Raw genomic sequence first — 19,422 nt, 5'->3', positions numbered from 1 at the left:
TAGGAGATTCTTAATAGCTAAAGAAAATTAATTTTAAACGAGTTCCAGTGCTGATATGAGACCTTAGTATGATGAAAATTGAACCACATCACTGGTCAATTCTGTTAAAGCACTACAGTCAGAAACTGAAGGCCTTTAATGAACATCACAACGCTACAAAAAAACACATTACGTTCAAAGAGGCATTTGCCTTTAATCAGCATATGCGTGATATTCCACACAATCAGCAATAGTCGAAGCAGCGAAATTCTTTCTACGCAGAACAACTGAAATATAGGCCACCTAAGGTTTCATGTCAACTCTTTCTTCAACTTACAAGATTTCTGGAATAATGCTATGTTGGCAGTTCGTATTTATTACAAGCTCAAAATGATGTGAATTCAACCAATACAGAAGCAGTTTTCAATTAGAATACGCAACTTTTATTCTTAAGTTGATCTTAAGGAAATAAAAACTAGAAGAGGAGACAGAACAAAAACACCCACGAATTCTGTACGTGCTTGACTTACACTACATTGCCACAGGGGTCTGCCACACATTTGTGAGCAGCACCATGCTGATCATGCAAGATCTCTGGCCAGTTCCACAAAAAAAACTAGACAGCCACTACTAACTCCCTACAGATAAACAGCTGAAGAACACTGAGTGGCAGTGTTTCTTTCACAACTTTGCACACAGTGCAACCCTTTTTGTGTAGAAAAGTGCTATGTCAAGCCCCTAGAACACTGCAGCTCACAAATACTGCAGAATACTGTAGTTTTGTGCCACTACGTGCTAGGTTATATTGAATTACAGTACATCACTTGCTGCACTGTTCCTTGCCCTAATGCAATATGCGTAGGGTTAGATCACTAATTCATGGGTCATGAACTTTCTGCCTTCTTCAGCACAGAGGTCAGAGGTAAACTATAGCTTTTGTTATTTTCTCATTCAACAAAATGTGTGTATCTATGTATCACTCAAACTGTGTGTACACACGTGGGAACAGATGGATGAAAGGAAATGGGATAGGCTAGATAAACCTGTAACCTAAGTATAGCAAATTTCAGTGAGGCACATCTTAAGCTGCAGAGTAAGCAAAAAAAAAAAAAAAAAAGTTTCCTGACACTGAGATCGTATGGAGTTGAAAACAGCAGGAGATGTACCAGGGCTGTGGGCTAAACATCAGAAGACAGCCAACGGAAGCACTACCATTGACATTCAAGTAGATATTACAAATAGACAACCCCATCAGGATAGCCGATTTTGCATGCTTTTCTCCACCAAAACAAACAGAGCCATTTTCTTCCCACACTGTTTTGACTATTTTAGAGTTCTTCCACGCACCTAATACATTCTTTGGAGTCCTGAACTGTTGCCATGTGCAAGAAAGCAAACCAAAAGGTTTCTGTAGTTTCAGCCCCCCATCTCACCTTGCCAGAAGGATTCCAGATTTAAGACCATGAAGAGTTAATAATTCAACTGGTGTCCAGCATTTTCATTGTTACAGGCAGTAAAGAATCATGCAAGAAACTACTGGTTATGACTTGCGGAAAACGGACTCACAATCAGTAAGATTGTGAAGTAGGTATGTTTATTCAGCGCTGGGCAGCACGGGGGGTAGTCCCACCAAAGTCGTGCGCGCCTGACGCGACAACTTGCCTTGGTTATATGCAGGAAAGAGTTACATATGCATGAAGTTTCACAATACGCCTATACATATTCCTAACCTGTCCCCGCTTCATATTAAAATTAGTTCCAAGGAGTCATTTCCATAAGCTCCTCCCATCTGCGCTTGCGCAGTGTATTCTGGTGGTGGTCGTCGGGGGGTCATGGGGATGAAGATTGATGACTCTTCCTCGTCACCGCTAGTTGACCTCTTGTCTTTGCACAGACTCAGTGGCTCCTTGGCTCTTGTCCATCTGCAGGACCAGTTTCTCCCAGTTTCTTAAGACAGGCTCACTCTCTTATTAGGAGACTGACCTTGGTAAGGGGCCCAAGGCTTCTTGCTTTAGGTAATTTGCACAACGCACCATAGTTAGCAAAGACACTAAGTAGCATCCTAGTTTAATGCCGTCAGCGCTCTCTCTCTACTTGATAAGATTCTCCTAACTCCCTCTCTCAGTTACTTAACAGATGTGTTCACTGTGAGTCATTTCTAAACCCAAGATAAATCAGTGTGTTTGACACTGCTGTGCCACAAAGCCTATCCTATGGACTGGATGTAACACTGAGAACAAGAAGCTTCCACTTACATTCCAGTTTTCGGTGCTTTCACAGACCTTCACTTGTGAGCTGTGTTTAGCCTAGATTCTTCTACTTCCTAGAAAAAAATAAGCTTGAAATGCACAAAGCAACTGTTTAAACTTCACAAATGTGGAAAAACCTTGAGAACAGGATCTAGAAACACTTCAGCTTAAAGACTTCTTAAAATTGAGATTTTTTTTTAGTTACCCTCTTTCGTTCCTCACATACTCATGTTGAAATATCCAAAGTTTCCTGTACAAAACCCTATTATTAAAGGATACAATTAAATACAGCCAGAATTTCATCTCTCAGAATTAACTTTGCACGAGTGGCCACTGCAAAGGTTAGAACAGCACAAATGGCTAAATTAACTTAGAATCAGAGAGAAGAAAAAAACAAATTCAGAAACACTGTAACATCACTCTTACGTTGCACGTCATTTTACACACATTGACCATTTGATCACCCAGAAGTGTCAATATCCCAAACTCTTGACTTCTTATCAGAACAATCAAGCCCACAGAAAGCTCCATTTTGTCACAGCTGGAATACTTTGTGTACACAAACTCCCAGAAAGCACTGCAGTCTTCACTAACATGAAGTTCTCTACAGTAGCTTATGATTCCTCGAGTCACGGAAGATACTTGTAGACTCACTGTTTGCTAGGCAAAGTCATCTGCTGCACTGTGGCTTTAATCAGCCGTCAGCCTCAAACAGCATTTGAGCTGCGCTGTTTGCCTGCTTGGTCATTTTTCCTCCCCCCTCTGTTGGGAAAATTACCTTTAATCAGAACAATCCTCTTCCCCAGAAAGATGTTTCGTGTGCGCATGTGCATGCACACAAAACCTTGGAAAGGGTTGGCTTTGCCGTGTAAAGTATCCGTGATGCAGAATCTGTGTCAAACCTCTCAGAAGACCCTACTCCCTCTTTTGGTTCACGATCCTGCAGTTGATATCAGTGGCAGCAAAATCAGGCCTGGCCAAGTTCAACCCTGAAGGCAGGCAGCAGACCTGGAGTTTACTGTAGAAACAGTTTTGTAACAACAGGGGGCTTGGAGCGACGTCGCAAAAACATCAGCAACTTGGAGCCAGACATCCGAATTTCTCATCTCTGCAGAGCACGACGTTCACAGCCATGCCAGCTGTTAAGAGTGTAAGCATTACCAGGTAACAAGAGATGAACAGGTATATGAAACAAAAAATTAAATACCTGTCTCAAGGTATCCAACATCAGGGAATTCTGTTATGCCAGGGAAGTCAGACAACAGTCTAATACAGCATTACTACTGCAGTGGCTGATTTAACCGGGCGGATTTTAACACACATTTTCAAAACGGCACACAGTAATTGCCGTTGACATGCACTCAGTCTATTTATCACTGCTTACCTGACAGTTTGCAGTGCAACAACAGTCCACTGTATGATCCCTGTTTTAAAACCTCCTCCTTTGGCATGCTGTCTCAATTCGAATGAATTGCCAGTCCACAAACTCACTGAAGCAGCAGCCTCTGCTATATCATTATTGGTGTATCAGCACTTTCACTCAGCTTCTGCTTAGATGTATACTTCAATTGCTCTAAAAATTAATCCTAGAATACAGCTTCTACAGAGCTGTAGGAAAAAATAAAACTAAAATGATACACACAAGCAAGGTGTGCATGTGCAGTTAGTTACAAGCTCCCAGGTTGTTTTCATTAACTGGCAGCAGGAAAGTGCCTTTCGTGGATTGCAGCTGAACTTGCTATTCTTCTCTCACCTTTCCATTTACTGCTACCTGCTTAAGCATGTAGCAAGTGTTTTTAAAATTCTGATAGCCTCCGTGCAGGTTTATTTACTAGTCATCAAACATTCAAACCCAACGGTAAATAAACTAGGGCCTACATATCTTACTGCAGTCAAAAAAAGTAGTTCTTATTACTTGCAGCTTTTAATATTTCCAGGCTCTATTGATACTTTGTTATTCAAAATTCAATTGTTTTGGAGCAGAACTTATCAACATTATATGCGCCACTGTCTCTATATGCAATAGCTAATAATATATCATAAAAATACAATGATATGGGTCTAAACTGCATACTACATTTAATATACCTATAATGATAAACCTCAGTTCTGTAAAGCGGTGAAAATCCTCTCATACACCTTGCGCTGCAAACATTTAAGACTTTGCTAGAGATCAACACTGAAAAGCCGTTCCTATATGGATACGCATGCTTAGAGTTCGGACAAAAATAAGGAAGTCATGTATTTTAGAGGATGAGTTTTATGTGGAAATACTTAAGTTTGGGCTACTATTTTAGTCACTAATGACATGGAAGTTGTTTAATTGAAATAAAGTTAGAGCTTTCTGCCAAAATCACAATACGGCAGGTATTGTCCATACAGCGCTAAACTTCAATTTATTTGAAAAAAATACTGACGGTATAGATGACTTATTGCAGTACTTTTAAAAACCTTGTAAGGGCAGACATGCATCACTTACAGTCTTCTGAAGCAAGACTCTTTCCTAAAGAAGTTAACTGCCAGGTAAGAGAGATCTGGGATCTGTTTCTTACAGTTTCCAACAACTAATCTTCACAGTCATTCTTTTATTCTAACAGAAAAAAAGGTGAAAGAACAGGGATGTCAGAAAATCTACTGTGATAATCTTACAGTGCGAGTTCATAACGACAATTATTGTGTGTTGCTTCCTCAGAACACTGACCATTGCTCTTCTGGTATGCTTATTAATGCACGCTGATACTGATACAGCGGTTAAATCTAAGCAGAGCGTACCAATTAACACCACACGTACGCAAGTTACTTTAGCTCCAAGCAATCCCAGCCAGTGCCCAGAAGTCTGTTGATCAAAACCGACCGTACAATCCAAATTTCAACTACAGCCTTTTAAAGTTTTCTCTTCCAACAGATACCTTATTTTGGCAGAACAGAATTAAAAAGCCCAAGAAAAATCATCCAACAGCAATTTTAGTAATGAACTACGATTGAGCAAAATCAGTGTTCGAAATAACTTAGTACGAGTATTTACTTTCAAAAGAAATCTCATATTGTCCACCCTCAAAGAACAACAGTAGAAATACTGTAAGAGCTGATTCATCATCCAGCTTCCATTTTAACTTGCATTTTCCACTTCTCCTTTGGACAAGTGAAGATATTACCGCGAGCTATACAAGTTGTATTAATCCAGTTGTATAAAATAACACACTTTCTAACCACTTCCCAATTTTTTCTTTTAAGCTCCCGTGCTTCTTACTTTCAAAAGGTGGCAGGGCAGAAGGCTTTACAGGAGTCTTGGGAAGTAATTTCTGCAATAAAGGTAAAAGGCTTCTTTCCCTTCCTTCGCTTTACATCAACATACTGCAGATACCAGGTGACAATCTGTGCTTCCCTCACACTTCAGTCCTCCTGCCCCCAGTAAACTAACAGTTAAACAAACCCATTAACATTTTAACAGCTATTAATTGTGTATGCTTCAAAGGCCTTCTTTAGAAGATTCCTGGCAGACACGTGCTTAAGAGTGTTTAATTCTACATCGCACCATCAAGTCAGCAGCCCAGAAGTTTCAAGTAATGCCGTGCCCAGGCCGACTTTGTGTTTTCTCCTCAGACCAGAGGGTGCTCTTTCATACAACACAGACTAGCGGTTTTGACACAAGCCGGGTATCCAACAGTTCACACGAGTTACCATAGGCATTGTATAAGTAGCCTTCTAGTCAAGCAACTAGGTTTTGAAAACGTTTGTTTCCTCCCTTATTGCCAAAAATGGTCCCTGATAGAACAGCAAAACAGAAGCTCTGAATAAAAACAGAGCAGAGAAAAACTGGCCATATATATGTTGTTCTTTATATGCACGTGCATGAATATTGAGATGAGACACGCACACATTTCACATTTTGGAAATTTCTTATATTACTATACTATGCGCGCAAATTAGTATTAGTTTCTGCATTGTAATTAACGCAGGTGAGTAATACTTCAAAGAAACAAGACAACTCAAATCTGCTCTGGATATATCTGTTCCAAATCAAGTTCTGCCAAAGACTATTTTCTGCCAAAGACTATTTCCAAGGAGTGTAAATAGAAGAGCAATAATCCAGAAGGCTGGACAACAGAAACTATATGTACTGCACGTCACATAAAACCTAACAATTAAGAAATAGCGCACTTCTTTCTGGAAGAAAGAAGTCAAAGAGTCATTTTTCAGTACACAACTTTTCACGTTAAAAAAAATCTGTTTTACCTTACAGATGGCTGACTGTGCACAAGAAATCCCATCAGTGTTTTTCTGGTGAACTACATCTCCACGGCCAGTCAAGCTAAGGACGCTGAAGCACTGAACTGATAAAGGACTACATAAAGGAAGTCATTTGCAGTCTATCTATTAGGACAGTTGAGAAGCTCTACAAAACCCAAAATCCATTAAATAAATTTGAATGCCAGCTAACACAATATATATTCCAACAGAAAAAAAATGCTGTCATCTCAAAAGAGCTATGCTTGCCAAAAGGCCTGCATTTGAGAACAAATGCTTTAATTACATGCAGTGAAGTAGAGGAAGCAAACAGCCATTCTGGAAGCAACTGTTTACAAGCCAGCATGGAGAGGCATGTCCATTATGTGGAGAAGATAAAAGAGGCAGATCAGCAAGGAGTTCACCGTGGGTCAGTTCAACCAAGCTGCTATTCAGAAGAACATCTCAGCCTTTCTCTGTTCTCTCCTCGTGGAGAGACAACACTCATTTGTGCTTCTGCCTTACCTGAAAGCCTGTGTCCATCCCTATGGAACCTTATGAAACTGCTGAAGAAGACGGCAAGCAAAAGCTTCTAAAAGTGATTGAGAAGAGGCAGCAGCAAACAACCTTGAAGATCAAGGAATGAAAGGAATGGGAAGCAAACTGTGCAGAAAGACTAACAACAGATACTTTCGGCTGAAAGCAGTGGCAGCCCATTCTTTCACCAGGACTCGAGGCCCAGGTGGGCTTCTTGTTCCATATCAGAGCCCCAGGCAGTTAATTATGTGCAATGCCTGTGTCTTTTTACAAAAACAGATGCTAAGTACCTCTTCTAAACTCTCCCACCTGGGTTTCTAAGGCAATCTGTCCTAACATAGGAGCCATCCAATGCTTTCATTGCTGGGAAGAAGAATTAAGAGATAGATGTCCTGAAAGAGATTTCATGCTTTAAATCTTATAATCGAGATGCAAGTCATCATCTTCACTTATGTTTTAACAGGTCTCGGAGCAAAACATTCAAATACAAAAACATTCATGGGTGGTAACACCGCCTCAGGAGTTACAAAGGCTACTACTTTAAGTATACAGTGAGTGACACTGCATTGACACTGGCTTTCCACCTTGCATGGCTATTCTAGGTGTTTTGGGTTTTTCTGCTCTCCCCACCACAGGTGACTGACAGAGATGGCCTTTTCAGGCAAGCTATCTTACCATGACATCCAGCTTCATATCCAGTTTACTCCAAGAGATGGAAGACATAAAAAGGTTAATTACTAAACCTGCATGCCAAGCACCTGTGAAGCCCGTTCAGCCTGGAGAAGAGGAGGCTGAGGGGGGACCTCATGGCAGTCTACAACTTCCTCGCGAGGGGGAGTGGAGAGGCAGATGAGCTATTCTCCGTAATCACCAGTGACAGAACCCGCGGGAACCGTGTTAAGCTGAGGCAGGGGAAGTTTAGGCTGGACATCAGGAAGAGGTTCTTCACTGAGAGGTTGGTCGCACACTGGAACAAGCTCCCCAGTGAAGCAGTCACTGCACCAAGCCTGTCTGAATTTAAGAAGCGATGGGACTGTGCACTTAGTCACGTGGTCTATACTTTTGGGTAGACCTGTGCGGTGCCAGGAGTTGGACTTGATGATCCTTATGGGTCTCTTCCAACTCGGGATATTCTATGATTCTATGAGTCTAAGATACCAATAGTCAACAGATAACCACAGCCTCCAAAGAGAAAGGTGGTTTTCTAAACTGCCAAGTGTTGAAAGAGTAGAGGTTAAGTATCCTTACATTTGAAGCAATCCTTTTCTTCTGTTACATATTCAACAGAATAGATTCCTAAGTAGCATGGATCAGAAATAATCAATTAATTGGCTTCATAGTTCCCAGCATTAACAAATCAACATTAAAAGTATCACGTGTAATGGTGATAAAGAACAAAACTTCTAAGTGAATTGCTTCACAGAAATAATTTTCAGACTATGGTGCATGTGTTATTGCAAACTTCAGTCACATGCCAACACGGGAAGAGGGACATCATTGGATTGTAGGTACCTCTGAAAAAAAGCCTGCAGTGCAGGAATGCTTAAGCATACTTTCAGATCTAGTAAGATGCTTGCGGAGGTAACTAAAAATGCAACATATCTAATGTATTTGTTAAAGTATACCATCTTCAGTCACAGAAGCCATAATTTATTTTCAGCCACAGTCAGGTCTCTCACACGAGGTGTGGTCCTAGACCATTTAGGCTTTCCATCTCTAGCTTTATATATATATATACACAGGTCGTTTTAAAAAGGAATTACAGCTTAACTACTTACTACAGAATACTTAAGCTTCAACAAGGAAACCATTGTCTTTTCAAAATGATACACACCTGCATGAAAGGTGTTCTCTTTAAAGTAAGTTTCCACAAGAATGGCAAAATAAGTTCTTTACATACTTAATTCAAGTCGGACAAAAAACTACCAAGGGCAAGTATAATGTAGCTCCTGCGTAATTAAGTCTATTAAGTCTCTGTAATTAAGATTTTTTTTTTTCCTTTTAAAAGCAAAGTAGTCACCATTATGACCCTACTTTGAGAAGTGAAGAATCGGCAGAAGTAAAGACAAATTATAGAAGTCCTGCAATAGTTTTTCCAGGAGATCCACCAGCATTTGTACACTTCTGAAACTCAGAATCCTTTGCAGTTTTAGGATTTCAAATAAATAGGTCAATAAACTAGCAATTACGATGACAATATTTACCTTCCTCAATGTGGTGTAAAAATTAAAAGAAAAAAAATAAGTATGTTAAGGCAGATTTCAATCAGAATGTTCCAAATTGCACAGTTATGTTGGTCAGTGGTCTAAAACATTCTCTCCCCAGGTCAATGAATTAAAGTTATTTAAATGCTTGTCTAACGCCAATTCAGACCGGCACTTGACCGTTTTATTTTCTATGTCTTCTGGAAGATAGACAACTAACATTACATATACCATACCATATATTTTGCACTCCAATTTAAGATGAAATTATGCTTTTACAAAAGGTGAGATGACTATGTTACAGGCTTTGTGTAGTTAGACCACCATATGCATAGATGCCCTAGTGCTCAATTGTCTTCTTCAGTATCTCATAGTACTGGAGGCTCTGAAGTACAAGAGGAATTTGTAACACAGACTAACCACAAAGTACCAGGTATTTCTTGCCATTTGTGATCTTGCAATAAAGATAAGTCAGACCAGGATCACAAGAACTGTATTGAATCCATAGCGTATATTCCTTAACTTAAGTGGGGAAAAAGGGAAAAAAAAAAAAAAAAGTAAAAGCCAAGGTACCAAGAACTACAGGGAAAAGAACATTAAAATAACTTCTAATGTAGAATTTAACTTGTTCATCTACTCATCTCAAGATACTTTATTAAAATGGTATTAAGTTAGTGCATTAAGTAAGCCAGTAAGTTGAAGAATGAGCAGAGAAGGCCTTTTTGATTGTTTGCTGCTCAAAGAGAAACGTGAAAATTCAGGAATAGAACCAGCCTTGTAGCTAACTACATATACAACTGCTTCATAGTTGCTTGGTAAAACCTTTGAATGCCAAGGTCACACCCATTGGCTCACCTCAAGACAGCCACTCACCTAAAACCGGGCTAATTTCACCCTAGCTCCCTTCCAAGCATTTAAAATTATGTATTTAAAATTATGTATTTGTAGAAACTTCTATTACTGCTGACAAAAAAGTTTAAGATTTTTCCAGCCACAAAGTTCATAGTCTCCATGGCAATTGGAAACTCCCTCCTTCTCAGAGAACTTCCTTCTTAATCCTTTAAGGATTAGGAGAAAGGAAGTGTGGAAAAAGGAAGTGCTGTTTTAGAGTCTCTCTGATTTTTAGCCATCTTCTCATGTAAAAATGGAAGCTGCAAGATGACTTGAAACCAGAATTTGCTCAGATTCATTAAAAAGAGCATGACATCTTTGGTTCAGTAGACCATAACAATTTGTATTTGAAAGGTAGCTCTTTTTAAGAAAATACTCACTGGCCTTATCTTGCTGTACAGGCATAGTGGGTGTTATTACAGCCAGGCCTTCCTTTACATAGGATGACCAGATGCCATTCCAATATAAGACTATTTCTCATGTTATTTTGGCACGATCCTTTGTACAAAGAATGTCACTTGTGTTCAGCGCATTTCCGAACTGCATCTAAGTCCAAAACTAGAAGGGGACACCTCTTCAGCTATGGCCGCCATTATCAAAGAAAGATTACCATCTTTAAAGAGTACATTTGAGATTTTAAATTTCTTCTTCTTTTTTTCTTTTTTTTGACAAGAGCCACATCATAAGAGAATTCAGGAAAAATGTAGTCAAAGTAAACATACAAGGATATTCACTTAGTCCTCTAGATCCCTCACTTTTTTCAGTCTTTTCTGCTATCAGCCTTAATTCTGTCGGTCAAGTCCTCGTCAAGATTCAGAATTAATCTCTGAAAATCCAGAAAGCCCTCATTCCCATTAAAAATTGCTTGCAAATGTGTAATTCAGGCTTACGACACATCTAGCTGAAACGCTTAATTTCTCACAAATTCAGATTACTTCGTTGCTATACCATGTGTATATTACAAGCATGTATCACAGCTGTGTCTCTGAATATGCTATTGTAAGGTTAACACTGGCAAGTTTGGCCAAAATTCTCACTGAGATTGTGCCATGCCAATCTCTTTTGAAGACGGCCTAGACCACTTTCCCTCAGGTTGACAGCATAACAGATAAGCAATATTGCAGAACAAGATAAATTGTTCTTTTTTCTTTCTTTAAAGGGAAAAATCAAAAAGACTATCAACTGTCTTTATGAATCGCCCAAGAATAAAACAAATGGAACTATGCCAGTAAAGTTCTGAATAATTACAACGCATTCAAACTGGAGGAGTTCAGCCACAGATAAGACGCTAAGAGACTTCGTCTTACAGCACCAACATCAAAGTTTCCTGCGCTGAGGTGGAAAGTCCATGCCTGTTTACTTGCCTGCTTCCAGCAGTCATGTTCCCAAAAGAAACAATTATTGTTGTATTAAACCACCGTAGTCGAACAAACCATTCTGACCCTGTATTACTGTGTACCTTTTTGATGTTCCAAAAAGGATACACAAGTAACATCAGAAACCTGGATTCCAGTATACACTAGTGATCAGAGCTATAGCCATAAAAACAGACCTACTAGGATTACTAATACAGGGAACAAAGCAAGATCTACAAATGAAAGAAGAAAGATGGCATCTGACTAAAGCATTAGAAAACGCTTTAGACGACATGCCTGGAATAGAAGAACTCTGGTGGAACTAAACAAGTGCTATAAAGAACAGTATAGTATAAAATGGAAAAAGTAAAACTTGACATGGACAGAGAAACAAAAATAAGATGCACACTTACTTATTCAAGTGTTTCCGAGCTGCAGAGAGGCCAGACATTTCTTCATTCAGCACGTATTTCTTTGTTCCCATGCAGTAGTTTTCCATGTATTCTGCCCAGTGTAGTTGTCGAACATCAAAATTAAAGGCCTGCATAAAATAAAAGCTTTCATTATTAACTGCCAAGAAAGTCAGTCATTTCTGATAAAGATGTAAAGAAAGTAACTACCCTTCTATCAGATTAATTTCATTGCAATGACAATTTTTTTTGTCCTTAATCATAAGAATGATTCACGTTTAGATCCATCTGTGACCCAACCAGCTTCTCGTACAATCAATCTCCTGCAAATTTCAACCATTCCATGCCTTATTTTGTCCTCTTCAGTAATATTCTTCCCTCAGCTTCCAAGTGCACTAGTTTCACATTTCATCTGTCTGTAAAGAACTCTACTCTAGAAGTAACAATTTTGTGTTGTTTCCTTTCCAGCCAGGAAATAATTCTCACATGCTATAGAATAAGCACACTGCTCTGTACCGAGTTCACTGACAGAGATGCGGTTCGTTTAACTGTGCTTATAGTTGTACCACTATGTTTTAAAAGGAGTCATAAGAATATCTACTGCAGAAGTTACTACAGTACATTCACAACTTCACTTTCTCACTGACGTCCATTACTTCATCCCAAACGATACTACAGCAGCCAGTTAAGTCCCGATAAGGACAATAAAACCTCTAGCTCACAGCTTCTGAACAAAATATTTAAACGTTGCTCTGTAAGAACCTGCCTAATACGACCGTTCTATGAAATCACAAGCTAATACAACAGCTTGTTTACTGGTTCTGCAAGTTTCACTCCTCTGTAGTTCCCAATCCCTCCTAGCTTGCATGTTCCCACTAAACGTCTTGCAGTGCTCACAGTGATCAGCTTTGACACGTTAAAGGAGCAGAAAAAAAAATCCATTGAGCAGAGATGGGAAATCTGATGCTTAACTACTAAAAATACTGTATTTAATGACATTTGAACAAGCCGATAGTGAAATTTCACCAAACAGGGCAAGTCAGAAATCGATTACAGCTCGTGCTATGAAATGTAGTTAGTAACAATGAACACACAGTTCCACTGTGTTTCAGAAAATAACATACCTAATTCTGGAAAAACTATCAAAATCTGGGAGGGGAGGGGATGGAACAGGAGGAAGAGTGAGGTATTTCTTATGAGACATTTCGTTCACTCTTACTCAGGTCCTCTGTTCAACAACAGTTTTTGTTCTTCCTCAACCACCTTCAGGACTTTCGTCACCGTGCTTCTAGGTAAACTTCCCCACTGCATGGGGCAGTTTTAGTTCACAGTGAGTGAGAGAATTTGAGGACATGTAGCTGTATTGCCAAAGCGTGAAAAGCACACACAGAAGTTGTCACTAGTTTGAAACACAAAGAGCAAACAAAAAAGCCCCTCAAAACCTACCTCCTGTTCCTCAGAAAAAGGAGACAGTGGTCAAGAAATAAAGCCTTGTTTTACTCATGATGCAGGTAAAACCAGTAACAGCTTGGCTACTTGGCTGACATATAGGGCAACACCTGATCATGTGCGATCAAGCCACCCTAACAACCATCTTTTGTATACAGCCTCCTTCAAGGGGTCCTGTCTTTCTTCATCTCCGATCAGATCACTGATCCGGCTTACAACAGAGCCCTGTACAGACACCTCGGTACATTCAAATGGCTGTGGCAGGACTATCCAGAACTGAGTTAGTACCACACTTAGTTCTGCGTTGCGGTAAGCAGCATTACTGACTCGTGTCATCTTAGAACAGTAAGTTTGTATTTCACTTTCAGTCTCCATATCACACAGCTACTTACCTTTTTGTCTTCAGGGGTTAGCTGATTCATTAGCATAGTCATATTTTCGGTATTCCAGACCCAAGAATTGCTCGTAAAATATTCTAATAACATCATGGCCTTATGAAGACATGATATTGTTTTCAACATCCTACAGGCCAAGGAATAGAATGAACAGGTTACAGTGGTAAGTATTAGTTCAAACAAGTAAAACAATAAGTTTTATAACCCCACACCTCTACTTCAACATAACCCATCCTACTCTGTACCCAAACCATGAAAAAAGTTATTCAGATACAGAACTATCCTATCAGTCTAAAGCGAGACGTTACTGGACTTTAGCTGTCCAATCCTGATATGAAAGCAGAGCTTACCGGACAGCTTTTTTTTTTTTAAATTCTACTTCCCCATGGAACAGTAAGTTTCCTCTCTGAAAAGAGCGGCCAACAGAAGACAGCATTTTACCATCCTTTCTTTGTAATTTAGGACAGTGATACTTAATGCTTTTCACTTCAGCATAACTGAAGCATCTAGCTGTACCGAACAATTTAACTTGATGAACTTGTTTAAAATAGAGTTACACAGTGCAGAACACAGCAAGGGAGTAAGTTTCCCTAACCTTCTGGCACACTGTGCAAGGCCACATCTCTAAGAAAAGAAAACCCATTTATTACGGTCGGTAAGAGACCAAGGCTTAGAAGCACCAGAAATACAGCTTTGCCCCATTGTCCCTACTGTTACTGCAGCAAAGAGCAGGACCTATTCAGTGGGGCAGATAAACCATAGATCCTGCTAGTTGGGTGATCAGTGCCAGGCTACTTCAAAATATGCAGAAATACCTTCTGTTATCCTTTATTACGCAGGGGTGACAACTCTGTAAAAATATCACTTGGAGTACAGAGAAATTTTGTTAGAAGGATCAATTTGGGCAAGTTTCCCTTTGATCAGAATACCTGAAGTAGACCCAAAAACCATGAGTTATCCACTCTTAGATGAAAGAATTTCCTTGTTGTGAAGGTGGGAACTTTGCAAGCGTTGCAGAACTACAGACGATCCCTCAGCTTTAGTAAGTACTAGCTAGTACTCACATGAAATGCTATTACATTTCCGCTTACGGGGCTTGAGCTATTTCCATCTCACAGAATTGCTTCCAATTTGATCCTCACAGCAGGGCACAATGGTCATTTTAAGCAAAGCAGAGGGGCACATAGGAAAAGCAAAGAAAGCAGAACAACCCAGCAGTAACAGGAAATGGCTTGCTGAAGCTAAGTTTTGTTCAGTAAAATACATAGCAGCAATATAACCCCCCGATTTTTCTCTGAAAGTTGCCTTGGTACATTCATACTTGTAGGGGAGACACAGCACAATCCCAGAAACTCTTCCATTACAACATATTGACTAACATCAATGACTGCTATCTCACTATCTAAGGGAATAGTGAAATTGCCTCTAAGTCTCACGAAACGGAGTATTACAAACGGTCGAGACCATTGAAAAAGAAAAATGTATTTGAAGTGCAAAAAATATGAACACTTCCTTAAAACCTTCCACAGGAGCATACTTATAGAACTGTATTCCAATTTTAGACCATCAGTTAATTTCATCTGAAAGAATCTAGGAATGTCTACTAACACCCATTTACAGTTTCCCCAGCTGGGCAAGTTGGCTGTATGGGAGCTGAGTTGGAGTTCCTCTGATTCAAAAAATAATTAAGAATATAGACTGTGTCCAATACATGTCCTGCGCTAACAAGGCTGAACTAAACATCCAAAACAAAAAAAAAGGAATGATCCTCCAGCAACTGTCTTAACAGATATAAGTCCAAAATAGTCAGAAAAAGATAAACTCGGAAAGCAAAGAGCTCACTGGTCAGAAGAGCCAGAAAGACCACTTAGCAAAATGCCCTGGATAACAATAATGCAAAACAGGACAAGGCAGCTACATGCTTAGACTCTTCTGTGGATGCCTGTCCACTGACAGTCTTAAGTTTATTTAATGTAGTTGAACTTATTGTGCCACTCCGGTTTGTTATGCTAAACCGGAAGAATAGCTGGATTCTAGTTAGAGCGCCTAGACTGCTTCAGTACAAGAAAACTTGCGTCCCTGCAAAAAACTAAATGGTGTAAATGAAAAATCTGAGTAAGTGTAGATTTGGAGCTTGCTACCGGCCCCTGACATTATTTTTAGCTCTTCGTTTTCTAAGAAGAGTCTCTAACATTTGCAGGGAATCCTGCTGTCTCTACTTATGGGGATGGTTTTAGAACACAGATAAGCTGATTTGAAAAATAAAACAAACACACTCAAAACAAGTGGCTAAAGACAATTCTTTTAGCTCAGCTGCAGATTCTGTCTCTCATTGCATTTAGTGACTGGCAACAGAACCAGCTAATTGAGTTCATCATCAGAAAACAGTGTTGTTTGCGGTGTGATTTTTTTTTTTAGGATTAGCTTCTCATTATATCAGCCAAAACAATCAAATGCCTCTACATTCTCTTAACTGCTCGATCCGACTCGAAGGAAGTGAACATGTGGCTAAGGGATGGCAGCTTCCCCAGTGACAGCTTGGTAGCCTGCACTAAATGAACCTGAAACTATGTTTCCCTCTCCCACCCGCCTGGCAAAAGAAAAGGAATTATGGTGACAACCTCTTATATTCAGAGATGTCAGCAATAAGTGTCATTTACTGGACACTTATTCTGGCAGACTAAGTTTTGTTAGAGAGATTTTCTGACTTCAGTAGCACCACATTCCTCCTGCAAATGGGAGTACAGATGACAAAGGAGAATGTGAAAAGTATGTAATGAAGCTTTCTCTCTCAGCCTGAAATTGATATATACACTTGATGGCAGTTAGCTACAATTCTTTAATATCAAAGATTCCTTAATATCAATAATTCTTTAATATCAATATTAAAGATTCCTCCTAAGGTATATGATACAAGTATTCACATTTGTAAAATGGTAAGTTTTTATTTAGCTGTAAGTGTTGAAGTGTAAGACAAGAGGAATTCTTTGTTTCTAGCAGCTCTGTTGTTCCTGTAAGTGCAGAATTTTTTTTCAAAGTATTTGCAAGGGGAAAAACCACAGTCATCTACTCAATGAAAGCATACTGTTTACGCATTTCTGGTTTGTAAGACAGAGACTATGTCAAGGGTGCTTCGTGTAAAGCTTTAAGAAGCTTTAACTAAAGTGATCTCTTCATGCCTCCCTGCGCTTATCAGCTCTACCTCCTCTTTAGCTTTCTAAGAAGCAGTAGCAGAAAATGCATTGCTGGAGAAACACGTGAATTACAGCTTCAATATTTCATGCTACTTTCTGTTACAGAATCACAGAATGCTTGAGGTTGGAAGGGACTTCTGAAGGTCATCCAGTCCAACCCCCCTGCCAAGCAGGATCACCTAGAGCACATTGTGCAGGATGGCACCCAGGTAGGTTTTGAATATCTCCAGAGAAGGAGACTCTGCAACCTCTCTGGGCATCCTGTGCCAGTGCTCTGTCACCCTCACAGTAAAGAAGGGCCCTGTCATATTCAGGTAGTACTCCCTGTGCTTGTTCTTCCAGAGTAATTGGAAAGACCTGCCGGGTGTGTGTTTTCAATGGCTTTAAGATTTCAAACGTACTGAGCTGCTTTTGAGAAGAGATGGTTCTGCCGTGATAAGTCCTGTGCAAAGTTACAGGCAAGAACTATGCCTTATATTAGACAATTAATAAGCTTTGCTATGCAACTAAGTACATATAGCAAGCTACTGACAACACTGTCAAACTTGTACAGTGAGAATTATCACCGCTATTTATATAGAGGCACAATACTACAAAAGTCTACTTAAGTAGTTTAAAATATTCAATCCTCATTATGACAGTCGATCCTTATTGTACTTGTTCCATCTACAAAGCTCAGAAGAATTACATGCATTACTTTTTCCTTCATTTTCCTTAACTCTTACTCAGAGAATTGTTAATTTCAAGAATGTTTCACTAGATGCAAAAGCAGTGAAAAATAAGTTCTCCATCTCACTAGAAGTTTTATCTACTTCCACGAGTACAGTGTACCAGAACAATTTCATATTGCATAAAGATTTCAATTGGTTACGGCTTCAAAAAATCCAAACCCTTCAATAGAAGGGACTTTTGTTTGCTTGTTTCTTTGTTATAATTATGAGCATATTCATTTAGTCCTAAAGGGTTATAAAAACCAATTAGTTCTATTTGCTAAGAATTTCTCATATAGTGACGGTACAATATCCTGACAGTATGACAATAGTGCAGTTCAACCTACGCGGCAATTTCACTGATCAGTTTTTCCTACATTATATGCAATAAAGAGCCTAGAAATGTATTCAGATTCTTCACAGAGGGCAGGCTGTAGACCAGGTGAAGTCAAGTTAGCACAATATTCGGATTTGCTTGTGCTGATTTCATCATTTTTTTACTACACTGGTCAAGTTTTTCTTGCTAAATTGTGGTGCAGAGAGGTCACATTTTAGATTAAGCTAGCCCTTCACTCAGAAGAGCCTAATAACAAGCTTAAAAATCTGCAATTAAGTTTCCAAGGCTCTAGAAGTTCCCTAGTGCACGCTACCTGGTAATTAAAACCAGAGGTCAACCAGACAGAAGGACAACAGCAACAGTAGTACACCCCTATACTAGTGCCATCTCCAGCCCCTCAGTTAAAGTAGGTTTCAAAGTACTTTGAGCCAGACAACTAGAAAAAAGCAGAAGAATAAAGATCTGGCTCATTTCTCTGCTATTATTAAATAATGCATGAAACACATTAGGATTTAAAACTGCATGTCTCCTTTGCATCTCGATCAGAGTTCCCTTCTATTACGCTTTAAAGAAAAAAATGCCCTCTTTTTAAAAGGGCTTAAAATTAAAGAAAAGAATCCCTGTATAATGAAAGCTATATTCCTGTAAGTGTGCTGGGCATCAAACTTAAACAGTTTTAATTCCAAGCAACTGAATAAAGTGTGCTACAGTTTGCTACCTTAGCAACTGAAGAATCACTTTTTGATTTAGTTGAACCTCCCATCTTTCCTCCAAACTTGAAATCTTGTGCATGATAGGAAACCTATCCAGTCACTACTACAGAAAACTAATTAGGAATACTCAAATAATTTATACTTCACAGGCCAGAAGATACACGTTTAACGTCACCTCTTGTACTAGTACCGATTAAGGTTTAAATTCTGTGTTTGAACACTAAACAGGAACTCCAGAAAAAGCAAAAAAACAAGATTCAATGTTTCCAATGTTATACACCTGTAAGAGCGTTCTAAACAATGTGTTTATTTATAGCCTTGTTTTACTCCCATAGGTCAAATACTTAAAAGACTGGACTTCCAAAGACTGACACGACTCTGGCAGCATCATTTCCCGTTTGGAAGACAGCAGGTTGATATTTGTAGTATAATTATTTTTAGCAAGTGATGGAATCTTGACGTATATCAGGGAATTTCTATTAATTTTTATTAAGAACATTTTATATTGCAAAAGAACCTAAAAAGCTAGGAATTCATGCTTAATACCTTCCTGTGATACACAGAGCTTAAATCTTTTCAATGTGGAGAGATGACTGCTCAGGCAGAGATCTCTGTCCCTACTGTTGCTGTGAGTGCTACACTATTGAATAGGCTTGGAACAATGGAACCCAAGGCAGTTTAGAAGTTTTTGCCTACGAACTACCTACATTGCTTCCTTTTATTGATCCGGTGCTAAGCATTAAAGAATTTTTCCCCTCCTTGTAAGACAGAC

The 19,422-nt window shown here is 39.2% G+C and overlaps 1 protein-coding gene across 2 annotated transcripts in view; it reads right to left on the bottom strand.

Annotated features, from left to right (window-relative positions):
- Window positions 1–11,982, bottom strand: part of LOC310889672 (adenylate cyclase type 10-like) — a 36,060-nt gene extending 24,078 nt beyond the window's left edge. Inside the window, exon 1 of one of the 2 annotated variants that reach the window (XM_083817498.1) lies at window positions 11,856–11,982. The gene's annotated coding sequence lies outside the window, so the exon portion shown is untranslated. Of the gene's footprint in view, window positions 1–6,980; window positions 8,425–11,855 lie in introns of those variants that run through there. The other variant, XM_083817499.1, reaches the window with a different exon arrangement.
- Between the last annotated feature and the right edge of the window lie 7,440 nt (window positions 11,983–19,422).

The sequence above is a fragment of the Anser anser genome, assembly GCF_964211835.1.
Source record: "Anser anser genome assembly, chromosome: Z".
NCBI classification, from domain to species: domain Eukaryota; kingdom Metazoa; phylum Chordata; class Aves; order Anseriformes; family Anatidae; genus Anser; species Anser anser.
This window is presented reverse-complemented; position numbering and strand designations above follow the sequence as displayed.